This window comes from Rhinolophus hipposideros (genome assembly GCF_964194185.1).
Source record: "Rhinolophus hipposideros genome assembly, chromosome: 22".
NCBI lineage: Eukaryota > Metazoa > Chordata > Mammalia > Chiroptera > Rhinolophidae > Rhinolophus > Rhinolophus hipposideros.
The window spans coordinates 23,941,461-23,958,432 of NC_138068.1; the positions used below are offsets into that span (position 1 = coordinate 23,941,461).

General features: G+C 44.8%; 1 pseudogene across 1 annotated transcript; it reads right to left on the reverse strand.

Annotated features, from left to right (window-relative positions):
* Positions 1–1,450: 1,450 nt before the first annotated feature.
* On the reverse strand, positions 1,451–12,974 carry LOC308490971 (signal-regulatory protein beta-1-like; annotated as a pseudogene). Its single transcript has 4 exons — positions 12,748–12,974; positions 6,099–6,233; positions 4,977–5,323; positions 1,451–1,497 (listed from the first exon to the last, which is right to left on the reverse strand). The product of its transcript is annotated as a signal-regulatory protein beta-1-like (transcript).
* Positions 12,975–16,972: the final 3,998 nt, after the last annotated feature.

Sequence of the window (16,972 nt, forward strand, 5' to 3'; positions counted from 1 at the left end):
TGGCCCCTACACTCTCTCATGCAGATGACCTAAAATCACAGGCAACTGTGACATTGGTGGCAGGTTCTTGTGAGTCTTTCAGATTCCTGATTCCCCAAGAACTAGCAGTGAATTTGGGAGCATGACCTAAACTCTGAATGTGTGTGTGTGTGTGTGTGTGTGTGTGTGCGCGCGCGTGCGTGAAAGAGAGAGAGAGAGAGAGAGAGAGAGAGAGAGGCGTTATGGAGAGGCACTTGAGGAGGGACAGAAAGAACTTTTTCTGGCCTTGGTCCTATGAGATGAAATGAATGGATAAGTTATTTCCTCCTCTGTAAAACAGGATGATAATACTGATCTACTCTCTGTTTATAAGAATTAAATGAAATAACAGTGTGTCTGGCTGATCATCAATGCTGCATGCAAAGGTTTACAACAGGACGCTAAATGCGACTTCAATTACTGAGACTCCAACGCTGAGAACAACAGATGTCAGTCGTCTCTGCAAATTGAGGATCTGGACCATCTGTCTACACAGGACGTGCAAAAGGGGTGGCCAAAGACTACTTCTGCTGTGATAGCCCGACAGCTACCCTGAAATTATATAAGGGGAGGCTGGGTGATAAATCATGTGAGATTTGTTAGAGTGGGGATTTCTTTAGAGCATGGATTGTGAAAATGCTTAGGGGAGGGAAAGGAGTTTAACCCCACCTCAGGCTGACTGAAGGGTTTCAGAGTACTCTCAGCAAGCTTGACATATGTCCCCCGGAATTTTCACTATCTCACACCCAGACAAGTGTAGGATGAGGGGCTGGCCAGTTGCTCAGAACTGCAGCCTGGAGTTCCCTGGGGACATCACTGAGGAACTCAAAAAAGTGTGGCTTGAAAGAATTATATTTGAACTTCTCCACCCACCACTTACCATTGTGTTGCTAAAGGGAGAAGGGGGAAAGAAAAATGGGTAGGGAACTCTCCCTGCCTTCCCTCTTTCCCAATCTTGGGGGAAGCCAGAGGCAGCTGTGAGAAGGACAATAAATGGAAGAGCAAGGTGGGCAGTGGCCAAGAAGCCCACCGATCACGCAAGTTTCCCAACCTGAGGCTCGTCCCACTGAATAAGAGATTGCAGTTTTTGTTACCTGAATAATAGGTACGTTATTACCTATTAGGAGGGATGACTTGGTAGAACTTATTTGAAAGGCAGTATGAAGAAGAATGAAGCAGCTTTCTCCTTGAACTTGACTGAGTCCAGTACATCCAGCAAATTGGTTACAGGAATAGAAACACAAAGGGTGTCTGTTTAAGAGGGTCGGGTGCACTTCATCTGAATAGAAGTTGGGAAAGGTCCTGGTCCTTTGTACAGACCCTCTTTGTCTCCTCTTGTCTTGACCTCTGGGTTCAGCACCCCGTACTCCTGTTCTATCTTCATTCCCACACACGGGGGGTGGGGGTGAGGGTGGGGGTGGAGGTGTGTGTCTCATTGGGGCCCAGCCATGGTGCCTGGGGCTCTGTGCTCTGATCTACCTTAAGAGGAAGGGGCAGGAGCAAGAGAGCCTGGGGCCAGCGAGGAGACAAGGAAGAATTTTATCCCTACCCCTTAGAGGAGCCGAAGTAAAGAGCTGCTTCTTCCCTACCTTCCTTCCCTGGAACCCGACGATAACCAGTGACTATGTCCCATATCAGAGAATGTGTCTTTCAGTAGCCAGGAAAATGATAGACATTGGTGAGCCTTGGATCCACCCCCAGAACTATTGCATAAACCCCTTCTTACTGTCCAGTAGTCATGGTTGACTTCCCAAAAGAATGCTTTTTCTAAACATTGTGGTTGCTAGGGACTTCTAGTAACAGGTCATGGGACAAGCTGTTAGAGCTGGCAGAACCAGGAAATGTTCTCTGTAGCCCCTTTCTGCCTCTTGGCATCTATTTATCCTTCTCTTCATTTCTTCTTTCGTTTCTTCAGCACTAGAGATTATATACTGTAGTCATTCATTTATTCAACAAGTATTGAACACCCACTAAGTACCAGGCACTGTTCTTGGTGCTTAGGTTATATCAGTGAAGAAAGATCAAGCTCGCTGCTCTTTTGGAGTTTACATTGCAGGGGGAGGGGGAAAGACATGCAATACATACTAGATAATAAATACAGCAACTCGGTAAATCATGAACTATATTAGAATATGGTAAGTCCTGTGGAAGAAACATAGAGCAAGGAAAGAGGGGTGAGGTGAGGTGGTGATGAGGGGCCATGGGACCATAGTAAGGACTTAGGCTTTTATTTTCAGTGATATGAGCAGCTATTGTAAGGTTTTGAGCAGAAGAGGGACTGGATCTGACTTTTGTTTTAATAGAAGGATCCTTTGCTGGCTGTATTGAGAATGGACGAGAGGGCAAGGGCAGAAGCAGGGAGACCAGTGAGGAGATAATTGCAGCAATTGCGAAAGAGGATGGTGGGTGAATCTAGGCAGTGGAGATAGAGAGAAGTGGTTGGACTCTGGGTACGTTTAAGGTGGAGTTAACAGAATTTCCTGATAGAAAGGATGTGGGGTAAGAGAGGAGAGGAGTCAGGATGCCTCCCAGATTTTTAGCTGCATTACCTGGAATAATGGAGTTCCTATCAATCGAAATGGGGACGTCTGTGGGTGGAGCAGGTTTTGAGGGGAGGAGAGGAAAGTCAGTTTTTGAAATGTTATTGGGCATCCAAGTAGATCCACTGAATAGGCAATTAGGCATAATATTCAAGGGAGAGAAATTAGGAGAAATACATTTAGGAGTCTTTGGGCTAGCAATGGTACTTAAGGTCATTGGACTGGAGAAGATCATCAAAGGAGAGCATCTGGTGGTTTAGAGCAAGGGAGCTTGAACAGGCTGCCTAGGTTCAAATCTCAGCCAGCTACTTATCAGCTTTGTGACCTCAGGCAAGTTACTAAACCTTTGTTTCTCAATTTCCTCATTTGTGAAATAAGGCTTGTTATCAGCTATACCTCATATAGTCATTGTGAAGATAACAAGTTCACACATATAGAGTAAGTACTCAACAGAGTCTGGCACACAGTAAGCTCTCAGTACATGGTATCTGGTTATTTTTTCGCAACAGACATAAATTTCTCCATGATACCAGAATGTTACCTTTTCCCCCTAAATTGGAAATAATTCAAATCTTAAAGAAAATCTGCAAGTACAGGACAGATATATATTTTTTAAAGAAACATTTGTGAATAAATTGCTGACATGTTGCCTTACCATCTCCAAATATTTGTGTGTATTTCCTGCAAATAAGGACTTTCTCTTCCATGGCCACATACTATCCAAATCAGGAAATTAACATTGACACATTACTACCATCTTATCCTCAGACCCCTTACAAGTTTTGCCAATTGTTCCTGCCTGATCCTCCTCCCACCTTGCTAACCGAACCCCCATTCTGCTCAGCAAGTGTTTTCAGTAATACCTAGGCATTTCCCCAGCCCCGGAGTATGGCTCTTCAGTGGTCCACATCAGTTATGACAGCCCTACCTCTTGGCTGCTGATTGGGTGAGTAATTCTCTGAGCTGGGGGATGAGTTGAGATTCTGACCAATCAGATGTAAAGGGAAGTTGGCTGGAGGCTTTTTGGGGAGAAAAAAATTACACGGGCTGACTGCTTCTGTGCACAGTGGTAAGAAATCTTCTATGTGGACGAGTCTAACATTGTTAAAGCGTTATAGAAACTATTGGCGGGAGATTCAGAGCTTTACATTCTGAGAACCAGGTAATATATCCCACGGTATGAACTTGCCCTCAACATGATTTTTCTGCTTCTTCCTGCCACACCTGATATCAATTGCATCAGGGAAAAATGAGGGTGCCAAATGGTTTTCATGTAACTCGTTATTTTCTCTCTTCCCACATTTTAATAATGGAGAGAGTTGGCAATTTGTAAGAATAAGGCACATAGAGAATTGGTGTTTTGTGTGGTTGAATGTATTAGTTCCCCCCCCAACTCAAATTGGTGTTTATGAAAAAAACCAAAACAACCCCTCCCAAAAACCTAAATAATTTTATACAGTATCCCTACATTGTAACTTTTCTTTTGTAGCTTTATTGAGGTAATTCACCTAGCATAAAACTCACCCCTCTGAAGTGTACAATTCAGTGTTTTTGAGTATATTCAGAGTTGAGGTAGACTTCTGACATACAGTTATAAAACATGCCTGTTGGTGTCACTGCAGAGCTCTGCAGTTCAGTTTTTATGGATGCCTTCCCCTCAGCCTTGTGTGTTTTAATTGTGACCAAAGTAGACAGCAAATACGTGTAATACATGTTTCTCAAGAGAGACTGTCATTACAGAAATAGAGAATAAATGCACCTTTGAGTTTCAAAATCTGAGATTCAGACCAAAGATGCAGAAGATTGGAAAAACGCGATCTCCTGTAGAGGAAGTCTCTCCCTCCCCATTTTCCCCCTGACCACATGCATTCTCCAGTTACTTTCTGAGACCAGACAAAATTGCCTAATTTGTAGGAGAGAGGAGGGAAATTGGAGGGAACCAACACTGGTGGTGCCCTGAAGGTTCTATAAGCCGTTCTCCAAACCATAGGTTCAATTTGGAGGGATTGAAGAGTCAAGACTTGTACCTTCTTACCTGGTGACATGGCCTGTGGACTTCCTGCTCCCAGTCTTACCTGGCAACAGAAGAGCAGAACTGGGTATGTGCTCTGTGTAGGTGGGGAGGACCTGAGACCACCTTGCAGAGCGTCCTGGGCTCCCAGAGTAGCCAGATTTCCCACTGTGCTTAAGAGACTGGTAGGCAGCACTGAAAGTGAGTGGATGTAGGGAAGCTCTGAGATGAGGAAGAAGTTAATTCTAGGGGCACCTATGTGAATCTATAGTTAAGGGTAGCACAGAGTGAAGGACATGTTAGGTTAAGTCCATGGAAAGGCTAACCATGGGGGAGCGGTGGGCTGAGAAACTGAGATTATCTTAGAACAATCATAGTGGGGTGTATTTTCAGCGATCTGGGCTTACCATGCACCAACACCCTGGTGCCTGCTGCAGACTTAAACTCCACCTCATCAGGGTCTCCTTTCCGGAACCTCACACAGTAGTAGGTACCGGTGTCTCCTGGGGTGATAGTATTGATGCGGATGGAAAAGTCTGTGTTGTTTCTCGTTGAGGAGTGTGAAACTCTTGTTACTGGGGGGAAATTGCCTCCTTTGGAAGTGGAGATTAGCTCTTGGCCTGGCCCTGTCCCTCTGAACCACCAATAGGGAGCAGGGAGGTCACGGTGCAGGGCAGAGTGGCCGTCTCTCCAGCTGCGACTGACACTAACTTCTCAGGCTGAATCACCTGCAGCTCCTTCTCATCTTCCCCTCCTGGAGGGAAATACAAGTCAGCTCCCAGTCCCATGCTGTGGCCCTCCTGGTCCAGATTGAAGTTGATGTTTCATGAACTCTTTCTTTCCACATCATGTATTAGCTACTGGGATGGACAAATTGCTAGACTGGGTGCTGAGAGGGATACAGAGACGAGAGAGACAGGCAGATAGCCTTGCAAAGCCCACAAACAAGGTAGTCACAGGAGAAGAAGCAAATCTATGAAAAGATGTTTAACAACCCTAGTAAACCTGTGAAATGCACGTTTAAACCAGAAGGCAAATGCTAACGTCCATAATAGTATAGCTAGAAAAAAATGAACGCAGGTCTCAGCGTATCCAATATTACAAATCAAATATAAGCATATATAAATAGTCCCTCTAAAATGGCCTTTATGGCTCTCACTCAGTGTCCTTGCAAGCCAGTGCCTTCATTAAAAAACCCATAGCAGACATGGAAAATGGGAATGATCCATCATTTTTCCTGGAAGATGAGGAGAAGCCTGTCACTGAGAAATGCCTGGGTGGGGTAAATCCTGTAATGACCTGGATGAAAGAAGAAAGGACTCCACTCCATGTAAGAAGAATTCTGGGGGGAATTTGTTTAGGAGATATTTTTAAAAAGACAATATTTAGAATAATGTCTTAAAGAAGAAGAGGCAGTGAAGAAAGAAGCCCTGGAGATTCATCCATCCCACTGGCAATGGGTAAACGATACCTTTGTCAAACCCAAGTGAGCATCTCCGCACAGTGGTACCTGAGGGCATGGTGCTCACCTGTGAGTCCCAGCAGCAGAGGCAGCGGCAAGGATGGCAGAGGGTAGTCGGGGCTGGAGGGCAGGGACTAGCATCGTGGTAGACTCTGGAGCCTGCTCTGTCTGAATGTTGTCTTGGAGAAGCCTGGACTCCCCACTCCAGAGGTATCAGTGGTAAGAATGAGCCATGGCTTATGGGCACCCTTGGCTTTGAGAGTGCAGTTGTTGGGGAAGTGGCTTTGGGTGAATAACAAGTTTCATCTTTGGAAGGGGAGGACAGCTTCTGTTTTAGAGGATGGAAGAGGCCTGTGGACGGGGAGGGGCCTTAGCATGCTCATCCTGCAGGGAGAGCAACATACCCAGAAACACAGTTGGGAAGAGCAGGGGTACCTCTTCTGTCTGCCTTGGTCCGGGGCCAGCTCTGGGAAGAAGGGAATAGATGAGCAGGAGAAACTCCCACATCAGGATGTGCCTCCTCTTTTCTTCTGAGCAGATGCAGTCAGCACACAAGATTGTGTCCAGAGTCTGTCAACCATGAGCTTTTCCCTTCTATGGGCTGCATGCCAGACACGGGCTTCTGTGACTCAGTTTCCCTGCTGCTCCTGACCCAATGGCTGATTGTATAGTGGTGAAGAGAAGGGGCAGAATGAAAGAGGAGTCAGACATAGGGTTAGATTGTTCTGTCACATGACAAGTTCCCTTAAGACTTTATTATTTTAGTTACCCCTTTCCCCCAGGGAGATTCTATGTGGGGCTCTTGACAAGGAACCGAAGGAACTGAACAGAGTGTTCCCTTCAGCATCCATCATTTCAACACACTCCTTCTTTTCAACAGTGACAGGTTCTATTTTCCAGAGCTGAACGCAGCAAAATCCCCCTTCTCTCTTGGTCTTTGACATACCTCCCATGGAAAAGTGGGTATATCTTCCCTTCCCCCAAATCTGGACAGGCTTGTGACGACAACACAGGTGATATGATGTGACTTCGGACACTGGACCACAAAACTACCCAGTATGTCTCCCTTGCTCCCGTGGGATGCTCATTTCTGGAATCTTGCCACCATGCTATGAGGAAGCCCGAGCTAACACATACGCAGAGACCTCATGCAAAGGACACATGTACAGCTTGTAGCTGAAAGCCCAGCTAAGGTGCCAGTAATAGCATCACTTACTACACATACAAGTGAAGAAGTTTCCAGGTGATTCCAGTCCCCAGAAATTGTCACCTCTTTCCAACTGAGGCCCCAGACAACATACAGCAGAGACTAGCCCTTCTTGTGCCCTGTCTGAATTCTTGACCCAAAGTATCAGTGATCATAAAGAAATGGTTTTTTATCTCCCCTAGGTTTTGGGGTATTTTGTTATGTAGCCACAGTAACTAGAACACCCCTAGGAGGGAATGTCTAGTGGATTCGTGGTAAGTGTGTGTGCAGTGACCCCAGGTGTCATTCCCCTTGTGATCTCCCCAGAAGCGATAGCATTACCTTTTTTGGATGCCACAGCTGTCCCTTCCTTCTTGGGGCTCCTCCATTCCTTCACACCTCGGACATGTGACACTCGTTAACTAAGACACACTGGTGGCCTCATAACCACCTCATCTTTGACCTTACTTGGTTGGGGCGGGACTCTGCTTTAGTATTGAAAGCTCCCCTGGATGAGTGTTACTGGGGGACAAAGAGGCAGATTTCTTGGTGTCTCTATTGTTGGTGCCTGGCTGTTTGGTGAGTTTAGTAGGTCTCATAGAAAGGAAAGGGCAGGAAACTAATGCCTGTGGGATGGGTTATGGTTTGGGGATATTAACACAGAAGGCCCCCACCAAACATTCCCATTTAATGTATATACAGACTACTCCCCCAAACTCCATTAGAATTAGACCCTGAGACTAAGGTGACATTACTAAGAGTGAGGTAGACACAGCTGAGACGAGAAGGCGAAGTTCCTGTGTGGGTCTTTTAAGCTCAAAGCCAAGGCCGTAGACTGTTAGAGCTAAGGCTTTGAATGCCAGATCCAGCTGACTGGTGGAGAAGGATGTTTGAATTCCAACTGTTTTACATTGGAAACAGTAACCAAAGTCTTGAATGAAGCATGCAGTCATTCACACAGCAAGTTTTTATTAAGTATCTGGTTGGTTACAGCCACTGTTTTATACACTGGGGAAATAACAGTGAAAAAAGAGGCAACATCTTTGTCCCCAAGGAGCTAACATGCATGTGAGTGGGGACATGTAATAAAGAGAATGGGAATGCTAGGCTTGGGGGCTACTGTTTTATATAGGACAGTTGGGAGTCTTTTAAAAAATAGCATGATGTTTGGGTAGAGACTTGAAAAAAGTGAAAAAGTGAGCTATGCAGACACCTGGAGAAAAGGGTTCCAGGAAGAGAGAACAGCAAAGTTCCTGAGGGAGGACTTTGAAGGTCAAGGGCCCATTGTGGCCTGAGCCCAGGGTGTAAGTGAGAAAGTGGCAGGAGATGAAGTCAGAGCAGTGAGGGCAACTTGGGTACGGGGTCCTAGGTCATCACAGACTCCTCTTGGCTTTACGTGGAGATAGGAGGGCACTGGTGGCTTTGAAGAGTGAAGTGATCCTTCTTGCTGCTCTAGGAATGACAGCCTGAGGCGTGTAACGGTGGAAACAAGGATACCAGAGTTAGGGGACTGTTCCAACAATCCAGGTGAGTGACCGCAATGACTTAGACCAAGGTCTTAACCTCGGAGATTGTGGGAAGTTGTCATACTCTGGGTCTATTTTGAACATAGCGATGATAAGATGTGGAGTATGACTTGGATGTGGAGTATAAGGGAAAAGAGAATCAAGGATCATGTCAGTATTTTTGGCATAGGTAGTAGACAGTCTTCAAGATGGCTCTCAGTGATCCTGCCGCCAGGAATTCACATCTTTTTGCAATCTCTCTCCCTCATGTGTGGGCTGCACCCAGTGACTCAATTCTAAATGACTAGAATACAGCAAAAGTCATGGGGAGTCACTTCCAAAATTAGGTCTCAAAAAGTCTGTGACTCTTGTCTTGCTCATTCTCTCTCACTTATTCTGAGGAAAATCAGCTGTCATCTTGAGAGCTGCCCTATGGAGAGATCCATGAGGCAGGGAGCTGATGTCTTCAGTCAATGGATAGCAAAGACCTGAGTCCTGTCAACATCCACTGAAGTGAGTTTAGAAGCAGATCCGGAAGCCCAGTCAAGCCCTGAGATGATGGTATCTGCGGCTGGCATCCTGACTGCGGTCTTCATGAGACCTGAGCCAGAGGACCCAGTTAAGCAACACTCATGTTCCTGACCCAGATAAACTGTGAGGAAATATTTGTTGTTTCAAGCCATTAAGTTGTGAGGTAATTTTTTAATGCAGCAATAGAAAACTAATTCAGCATGCTAGAGCATTTATACTCTAAAAGCAGGATTGGGAAGAATGTAGGATAATATAAAACATCACTTCCCATTATACAGATTAAAAACAACAAACCTTCTAAGCTGATGTTAGGGCGTAGGCTGAGAGGGAGATGTGTAGAGCTCATGAGAAGTTAGTCATAAGAGTGGGATTCAGGACCCTTTGTTCTCCATCCTAAGGAGGTGGGATGAGCCCCACGAGGTCTCCTGTTAGCTGCTCCAGGTCCTGTCCTGAGACCCCCTCCTTGGAGGCTCTGTTGAGTGGAAAGGAGTGTGGGAGGCAGGTGGCCAGAAAGCAGATGTCCCCAGGCTTCCATTGCTCCTTTTCTCCGGCTGAGTTCCTCAGCAAGAAAGGAGCTAGCAGAGACTGAACTTACCACACTGCATGGGAGGGAGCAGCTTTGCGGAAAGACGTCCATGTGTCTACTCAGTCAGTGAGTGTAGGTTTCCAGAGGGTCTATACATGCCAGCATCTGTGTTCAGCCTGGGGAGATGTAAGGGGTTGATATTCAGATCTGTGAGATCAGACACTTGCCCTAATCCCCTGTAATGTCTCTCAGATATTGTTTGCAAACTCTTGATCAAGTCCCATTTCCCTGGTTATCATACCTGAGATGGAGCTTCTTAGAGGATTCCAGGAAATGCCTGGGGAAGGTCATCTCTTACCTCCAGATGACCATTGGCACCATGTGACCTGGTGTGCCCTTCTTTGACTGACTCCTTCTCCTGACCTTAGCCTGCTCCCAGACCAGGCTGTAGTCATCACCTTGTCTTACCTTTCTGGGCCTTCTCTCAACTTATACACAGTCAGGCAACCTGCTTCCTGCAGAATGGAGATTTGGGGCCACCATCACAGCAGCACCTTGTGGCCTAGGAGGAGAGCCACTAAAGGAAGGTGAGCAAAAAGAGCCATGAGAGGGCATGGGAGTTTATAGTCCCGGCTCTTCCTTTCCTATCATTGGTGACAACTGTTCCTGCTGCCCTGTGCCTGCCTGGCACGGAAACTTGAGGCAGGAGCCCAGGCAAACACACAGACATCTCACACTGCCTGGGCTGGGCTTATCGAGAAAAAGGAGGAGTAGTCTCAGTCATTTAATTATCTCACACAATCTTGTGTGCTCCTCACCGTAGTCCTAGGAGATGGGTATTGTTATCTCCATGTTGATGAGAAAATTGAGGCTCAGAGATTTTTTTTTAACTAAAGTTTAATGGGGTGACAATGGTTATTAAAGTTACATAGTTTTCAGGTGTACAATTCTGTAATACATCATCTATAATATCACATTGTGTGTTCACCACCCAGAGTTAATCTTCTTTTATCACCATATATTTGATCCTGTTACCCTCATTTACCACCCCTGTTCCCCTTTACCTTCTGCTAACCTCTGAACTATTGTTTGTGTCTATGAGTTTTTGTTTCTTTATTTGTTTGTCTTGTTCCTTTGTTGTTTTCAGTTTTATATCCCACATGTCAGTGAACTTATATGGTTCTCGACTTTTTCTGTCTGACTTATTTCGCTTAGCATAATAATCTCAAAATCCATCCATGTTGTTGCAAATGGCACTATTTCATCTTTTCGTATGGCAGAATAGTATTCCATTGTGTATATAAAACACAACTTCTTTATCCAATCATCTATCGAAGGACACTTTGGTTGTTTCCATGTCTTGGCCACTGTAAATAAAACTGCAATGAACGTCGGAGAACGTGTATCTTTATAGATAAATGTTTTCAGGCAGTTTTATTTCTTTCTCTCTTATTGATATTCCCTCCCTCATTTCCTTCCTTCCTTCTTTTCTTCTTTCCTTCCTTCCTACCTTCCTTCCTCCTTCCTTCCTTCCTTCCTTCCTTCCTTCCTTCCTTCCTTCCTTCCTTCCTTTCTTCCTTCTTTCCTTCCTTCCTTCCTTCCTTCCTTCCTTCCTTCCTTCCTTCCTTCCTTCCTTCCTTCCTTCCTTCCTTCCTTCCTCCTCCTCTTTCTCTCTCCTACAACTTGAAGTACTGTTGTTGAATAATAATTGAGAATGGGCATCCTTTGTTCCTTACGGAGAAAACATTGTCTTTCACCGTTAAGTATAATGATAGCCATAGGTTTTCTGTAAACGTTCTTTATGAAGTTGAGGAAGTTCCCTGCTGTTTCTAGTTTGCTGAATATTTCCATCATGAATGGGTGTTGGATTTTATCATATGCTTTTCCTGCATCAATTGATATGATAATGTAATTTTCTCCTTTAACCTGTTGATGTGATGAATTATAATGATTGATTTTCAAATGAAACAGCTTTGCATGCCTGGAGTAAATACTACTTAGTCTATATAATTTTACACATTATTAAATTATATTTACCAGTATTTCGTTGAAGATTTTTCATCTAAATTCATGAGAGACACTGGTCTGTAGATATATATATTTTTTTGTAGTCTTTAACTGGTTTTGCTATCAAGGTAATAATGGCCTCATTAAACAAGTAAGCAAACATTGCATAAAATTGATGCGAATTCTCCTTTAAATGTTTGCTAAAATTCTCCAGTGGGCTTGGATGTCTCATATATTGTATTCTTCCCTCAAACATTCAAGACTTCCTCCTCCTTCCTCATATTTAGATAATGATCTTGCTTCCCTTTCATCTACTCTAAACACCTCAAACATCTGCTGTGGCAATTGGGACTCAAAACTTCTATCATCACGGACCAATGGCCTAGGGGAAAGGATTTCACATGCCCCTTTAGCTTTTTCAGCAAGTAGAGGCAGAACCATGCAGTTCTGCTGGGGAGCCAGCGGGGCTCAGCTCCATCCCTAACCCAAAGAGACCTCTGGTGATCACTTCTGGCCAATGTTCCATGAACACTCAAACTTCTGCAAATTTTTAACAGTGATTATCTCTGGATGAAGGCATTGTGGATTCTTGTCTTGCTTTATAATGTCATATTTTCCAAAATATTTTTCTCTGTTGAGCAGGTAGTATTTGTGTGGTGGTAATAAATTTAAAAGACAGATGCTGTGTTCCCAGGGGCTGGGATTTGAGAGCTGTGATTTGTGCTGTGTTCAGCCCTGTGACCACGGGGTGAGTCCATCTCCTGCACAAAAGGGTGTGGAACATAGACCCTGGGAGACTTTGTGAGTTGGGGGCCATCCCTATCTATTTCACTAAATTCTACTTGTTCTGGGATGGAACAGACAAAACCTTCCCAGAAGAAATTCTAGGGGAACAGGTTGGGAGAACGCAGTAAACAGGCAGAAGGGAGTCCCTAGCACGCACCTCTGAGTTCCCACTCACCTGGAAGTCTTAGCAGCAGAAGCAGTACCAGGGATGGCAGAGGTGGGCGGGATGGGCAGGCAAGAATGCATCCTGGTGGCCCCTGAAATCTGCTCTGTCCAAATGCGGTCCTGGAGAGGCCTGGTACTCTGTGCTCTGAGGAGAGAGGACAATTCCTGCCTCCATGATGTCAGAGGAAGCATATTATGATGAGAGGAGAGGCTGTGAGACTGACACTTTTTCTTCATGATTATGAACCGGATAGACAAGGTTGCTACAAGCTGAGAAGGTGCTGCTGGAAATGTCCGGGGGTTCCAGATGTGAGGAGCTGGGCCCCTGCAGACTTGTGCTCCTTCCCAAGCTCATCCCATCTCAGAGGTTCTCCCTTACTCCATAGCCCTTGCCTGTCTAGGACCCCTAGAGGCATGGTCTGGGCTAGGGGTTTCTGGAACCTTGTGATGGGCAGGTGTGTGTCCAGCTCCTGCGTAAGCCTGACATCTGGGCCTCACTGAGCTGCACAGCTGCAGGGAGGAGGCTGGATCTCTATGGCTTCATCTTGGCAATGGAGTTGAACTTTATAGGAAAACTCTTTTGCCCATTCTGTAGGTGTCAGAGGATGTCTGCTGTGAGCTCCTGTCTTTGCTGGGGATCCCAATACAGGAAGCGCCTCCTTTCTTTTTCCTGTAGTAGAGGAATTGTGTTTATCTGGGAAAGAGGTTAGAATTTTGGAGATGGTGATGATTTATGCTTTAGAGGATAGAAGGTACCTGCAGGAAGGTGGGGCTATGGAGTACACGTGCCAAGAGGGAAAGCAACACACATAGGAACACACCTCGGAAGGTGAGGGCTGCCCCTCCTGTCTGTGCTGGGTCTGAGGCCAGCTCTGGAGGAAGGGAGTGGAGGGGCAGAAGAAACACTCTCAGAAAGAGGGAGGAACCAGCTTGTTGGCCTCCTTCTCTCCAACCTCTGGAATAAATGCTACCCAAGCACTTAGGTTGTGTCCAGGGACTCTAGGCCCACATTCAGCTGGTGGCCCTTTAATGTCCAAGCATGCATAGCCAGGCACTGACTACTACAGCTGTTTCCCATTACTTCCTTGTGACCTAACTTCCCTTCATGGACTGTCTGGATATCAAGGCTAGGAGAGGTATTAGAACAAAAAAAGAATGCAGAGCAGAGCCCAAACATCCTCTATGAGATGACAAGACTCTCCCTCCCCCTATGATATCACCATCCTATCTCATGATTCTGGAATGATGAATTGCATGCTGGGAGGCCCATCTATGGCTCCTGCTGAGAACTGGACAGGCTTTTCCCTCCAGCCTTCACCATCCTATTCTTCTCTACCTCCAGCACTCTTTACAGTGAACTTGAAACTGTTCAGAGGGTGGAATTTTCAGTGGCAAGACCACATGCTTTAGATACAGATACAATTTAGGTTCAAATCCTGAATCCATTTCCTAGTAGCTGAGCAATCTCGAATCCATCACCCAGACTTATATACCTGGGGTGCCAAAAAAGAATGTATACACATGACTTGTATTCATCTTTTGTTATGTATATATTGAGTATTACAATTTTAATACATTTTTTCCTTTCTTAAAATGTGTATACATTTTTTTGGCACCCTCTGTATCTTTTGACCTTGAACTCTTCATCTGTATACTTCAAATATTCAGAACTGAGTTCATAATGTCGACTGAGACATTCTCGTCTGTCACCACACCTTGCTCAGTATGTGGTACATCATCTACCCATTTGGTCAAACCAAGAAGGGACTCATGTTATAGACCCTCCCTCATTTCTCTACTAGGCCCTGTTAATTTTACCGCCTCAATACTTCTTGAATCTATTTCTCCATCTCCTATCCAAATGAAAACAATTGCCTCCTAACTAGGTTACTCCATCTCCTTTTGCCCTCTGTAAAATTCCTCCTACTCCAGCCAGAGTGGTGTTTTACAACACAGATCTGCTTACACCCAACTCTTACATAAATACTTTTGTGGGTTCTCATTGATTTTAGTATAAGAAGACTATTTGGCTTATGGTATATGGTAGTATACACAATCCATCTTTTCATAACTGTCTTGGCTCCTAGAGACAAAGGGAGCTCCACATTTTCTGGTACCAAGCAGAGCCTCTAGCTTGGGTTCCCTGGGAAACAGACTCTGAGATGAAGATTAACAAGCAGGTCAATTTTTAGGGAGTAGTTTTAGGGTCAATATCTGTGGATGGGAGGAGAAGAAAGCAGGATTGGTATAAAAGGAGAAGTAGAGTTGCGAAGAAGTTCTAATGGAGATCTCAGTTGACCTCCTATGGAGCTCTGGTGCTAGGATGTTTCTTCAGATTTGTCCTGAGCTGGAGTGAGAGAGCTAGGTCTTTATAGCATCATGGTGATGAGCCGTTGGATGTGGCATGTTAAAGGCATGACCTTGGGCAAGGTGGTTCTCCTCAGCTGAGGCCAAAGAGGGCAGCTGAGAGCCATCTTCTGCAGTCTGCTACATCACAGCATCCATTATGCTCTTTGAAATGTCCTCTACCTGGGACTCTTTAGGCTCAGGACATGTATTAAATGCCCTACAGTTAGGTCCTCAAAAATACCTCACCTCGTCTCACCTGGGTAACGCAAAGTTCTCTGGTCCCACGAGGTCTGACCTGGGCTTTAATTGGACAAGTTTAGGATGAATGTCATAGGGGACTGAGCAGCAGCTTCCTCTGGGATCTCTGAGTCCCTGGGCTAGGGTGAGCTCTGGAAGAGGGCAGAGGAAGAAAGAGAAGGAAACGTCAGACCTGAGAACTGACGTAAAGCCTGGGTACATAAACACAGACGTCTCCCCACCACAGGTTTGATCCCCAAGCGGGTGCAAGAGGCAGAGATCCAGCCGAGGATAAGATGATGAAATTTCTTTAATAGACTTAATTACTTTGAACAGCTTTAGATTTACAGAAAAATTGAGATAATACAGAGACTTTCCACATACCTCTGCACACAGTTTCCCCTATTATTACATTAGTGTGGTACCTTCGTTACAATTAATGTGGTACCTTCGTTACAGTATTATTAACAAAAGTCCATAGTTTATTCAGATTTTGTTTTAGGCTGGTTGGGGTTGCTATAACAAAACACCATAAATTGGGTAGCTTATACACAAGAGAAACGTATTTCTTGCAGTTCTGGCGGCTGGAAGTCTGAGATCAGGGTGCCAGTATCGTCTGGTTCTGATAAGAACCCTCTTCTGGGTTGCAGACTCCCGACTTCTCCTTGCATCCTCACATTGTGGAAGGGGTGAGCCAGCTCTCCGGCCTCTTCTTATAAGGGCACAAATTCCACTCATGAGGGCTCCACCCTCATGACCTAATTCCCCCTTAAAGACCCAGCCTCCAAATACCATCACATTGGGGATTAGATTTCACCATATGAATTCTGGAGGGCAACAAACATTTGGTCCATAACAGATTTCCTTAGTTTTTATCTAATGTTCTTTTCTGTTCCAGGATTCCGTTCAGGGTCCCACATTACATTTAATCCTCATGTCTCTTTAGGCACTTGTCAGCTGTGACAGCTTCTCAGACTTTCCTGGTTTTTGATGACCTTGACGGTTTGGAGGAGTACTGGTCAGGTATATAATAGAATGTCTCTCTATTGCAATTTGTCTTTTTCTTTTAATCAAAATTAGGCTTCAGTTATAGGTTTGGGGAAGAAAGGTTACAGAGAAAAAGTGGCGTTTTCATCGCATTATATCAAGGGTGCATACTGTTGACATGATTTATGACAATTGATGTTGATCTGTGACTGTTGATGAACGTTTGACCACCTGACTTAATTGCATCTGCCAGGTTTTCCCACTGTAAAGTTACTCTTTTTCTTCCTTTCCATTCTGTCCTCTTTGGAAGAGAGTCACCATGTGTAGCCTGCATTTCAGAAGTAGGGAGTTAGGCTTCCCTTCCTTTAGGGTGGAGTAACTATATAAATTATTTCAGACTTTAATGAACAGGAGATATTTTTGTTTTCCACTACTTATTAATTTATTCAATTATTTAGTTATATCAATATGGACTCAGATATATATTTTATATTTGAGGTTATAATCTGTCTTAGTCTATTCAGGCTGCTGTAATGAAATATCACAAACTGGATGACTTATAAACAACAGAAATTTATTGCTCACAGCTCTGGAGGCTGGAAGTCTGAGATCAGGGTGGCAGCATGGTTGGGTGAGGGCCCTCTTTTGGGCTGTAGATTTCT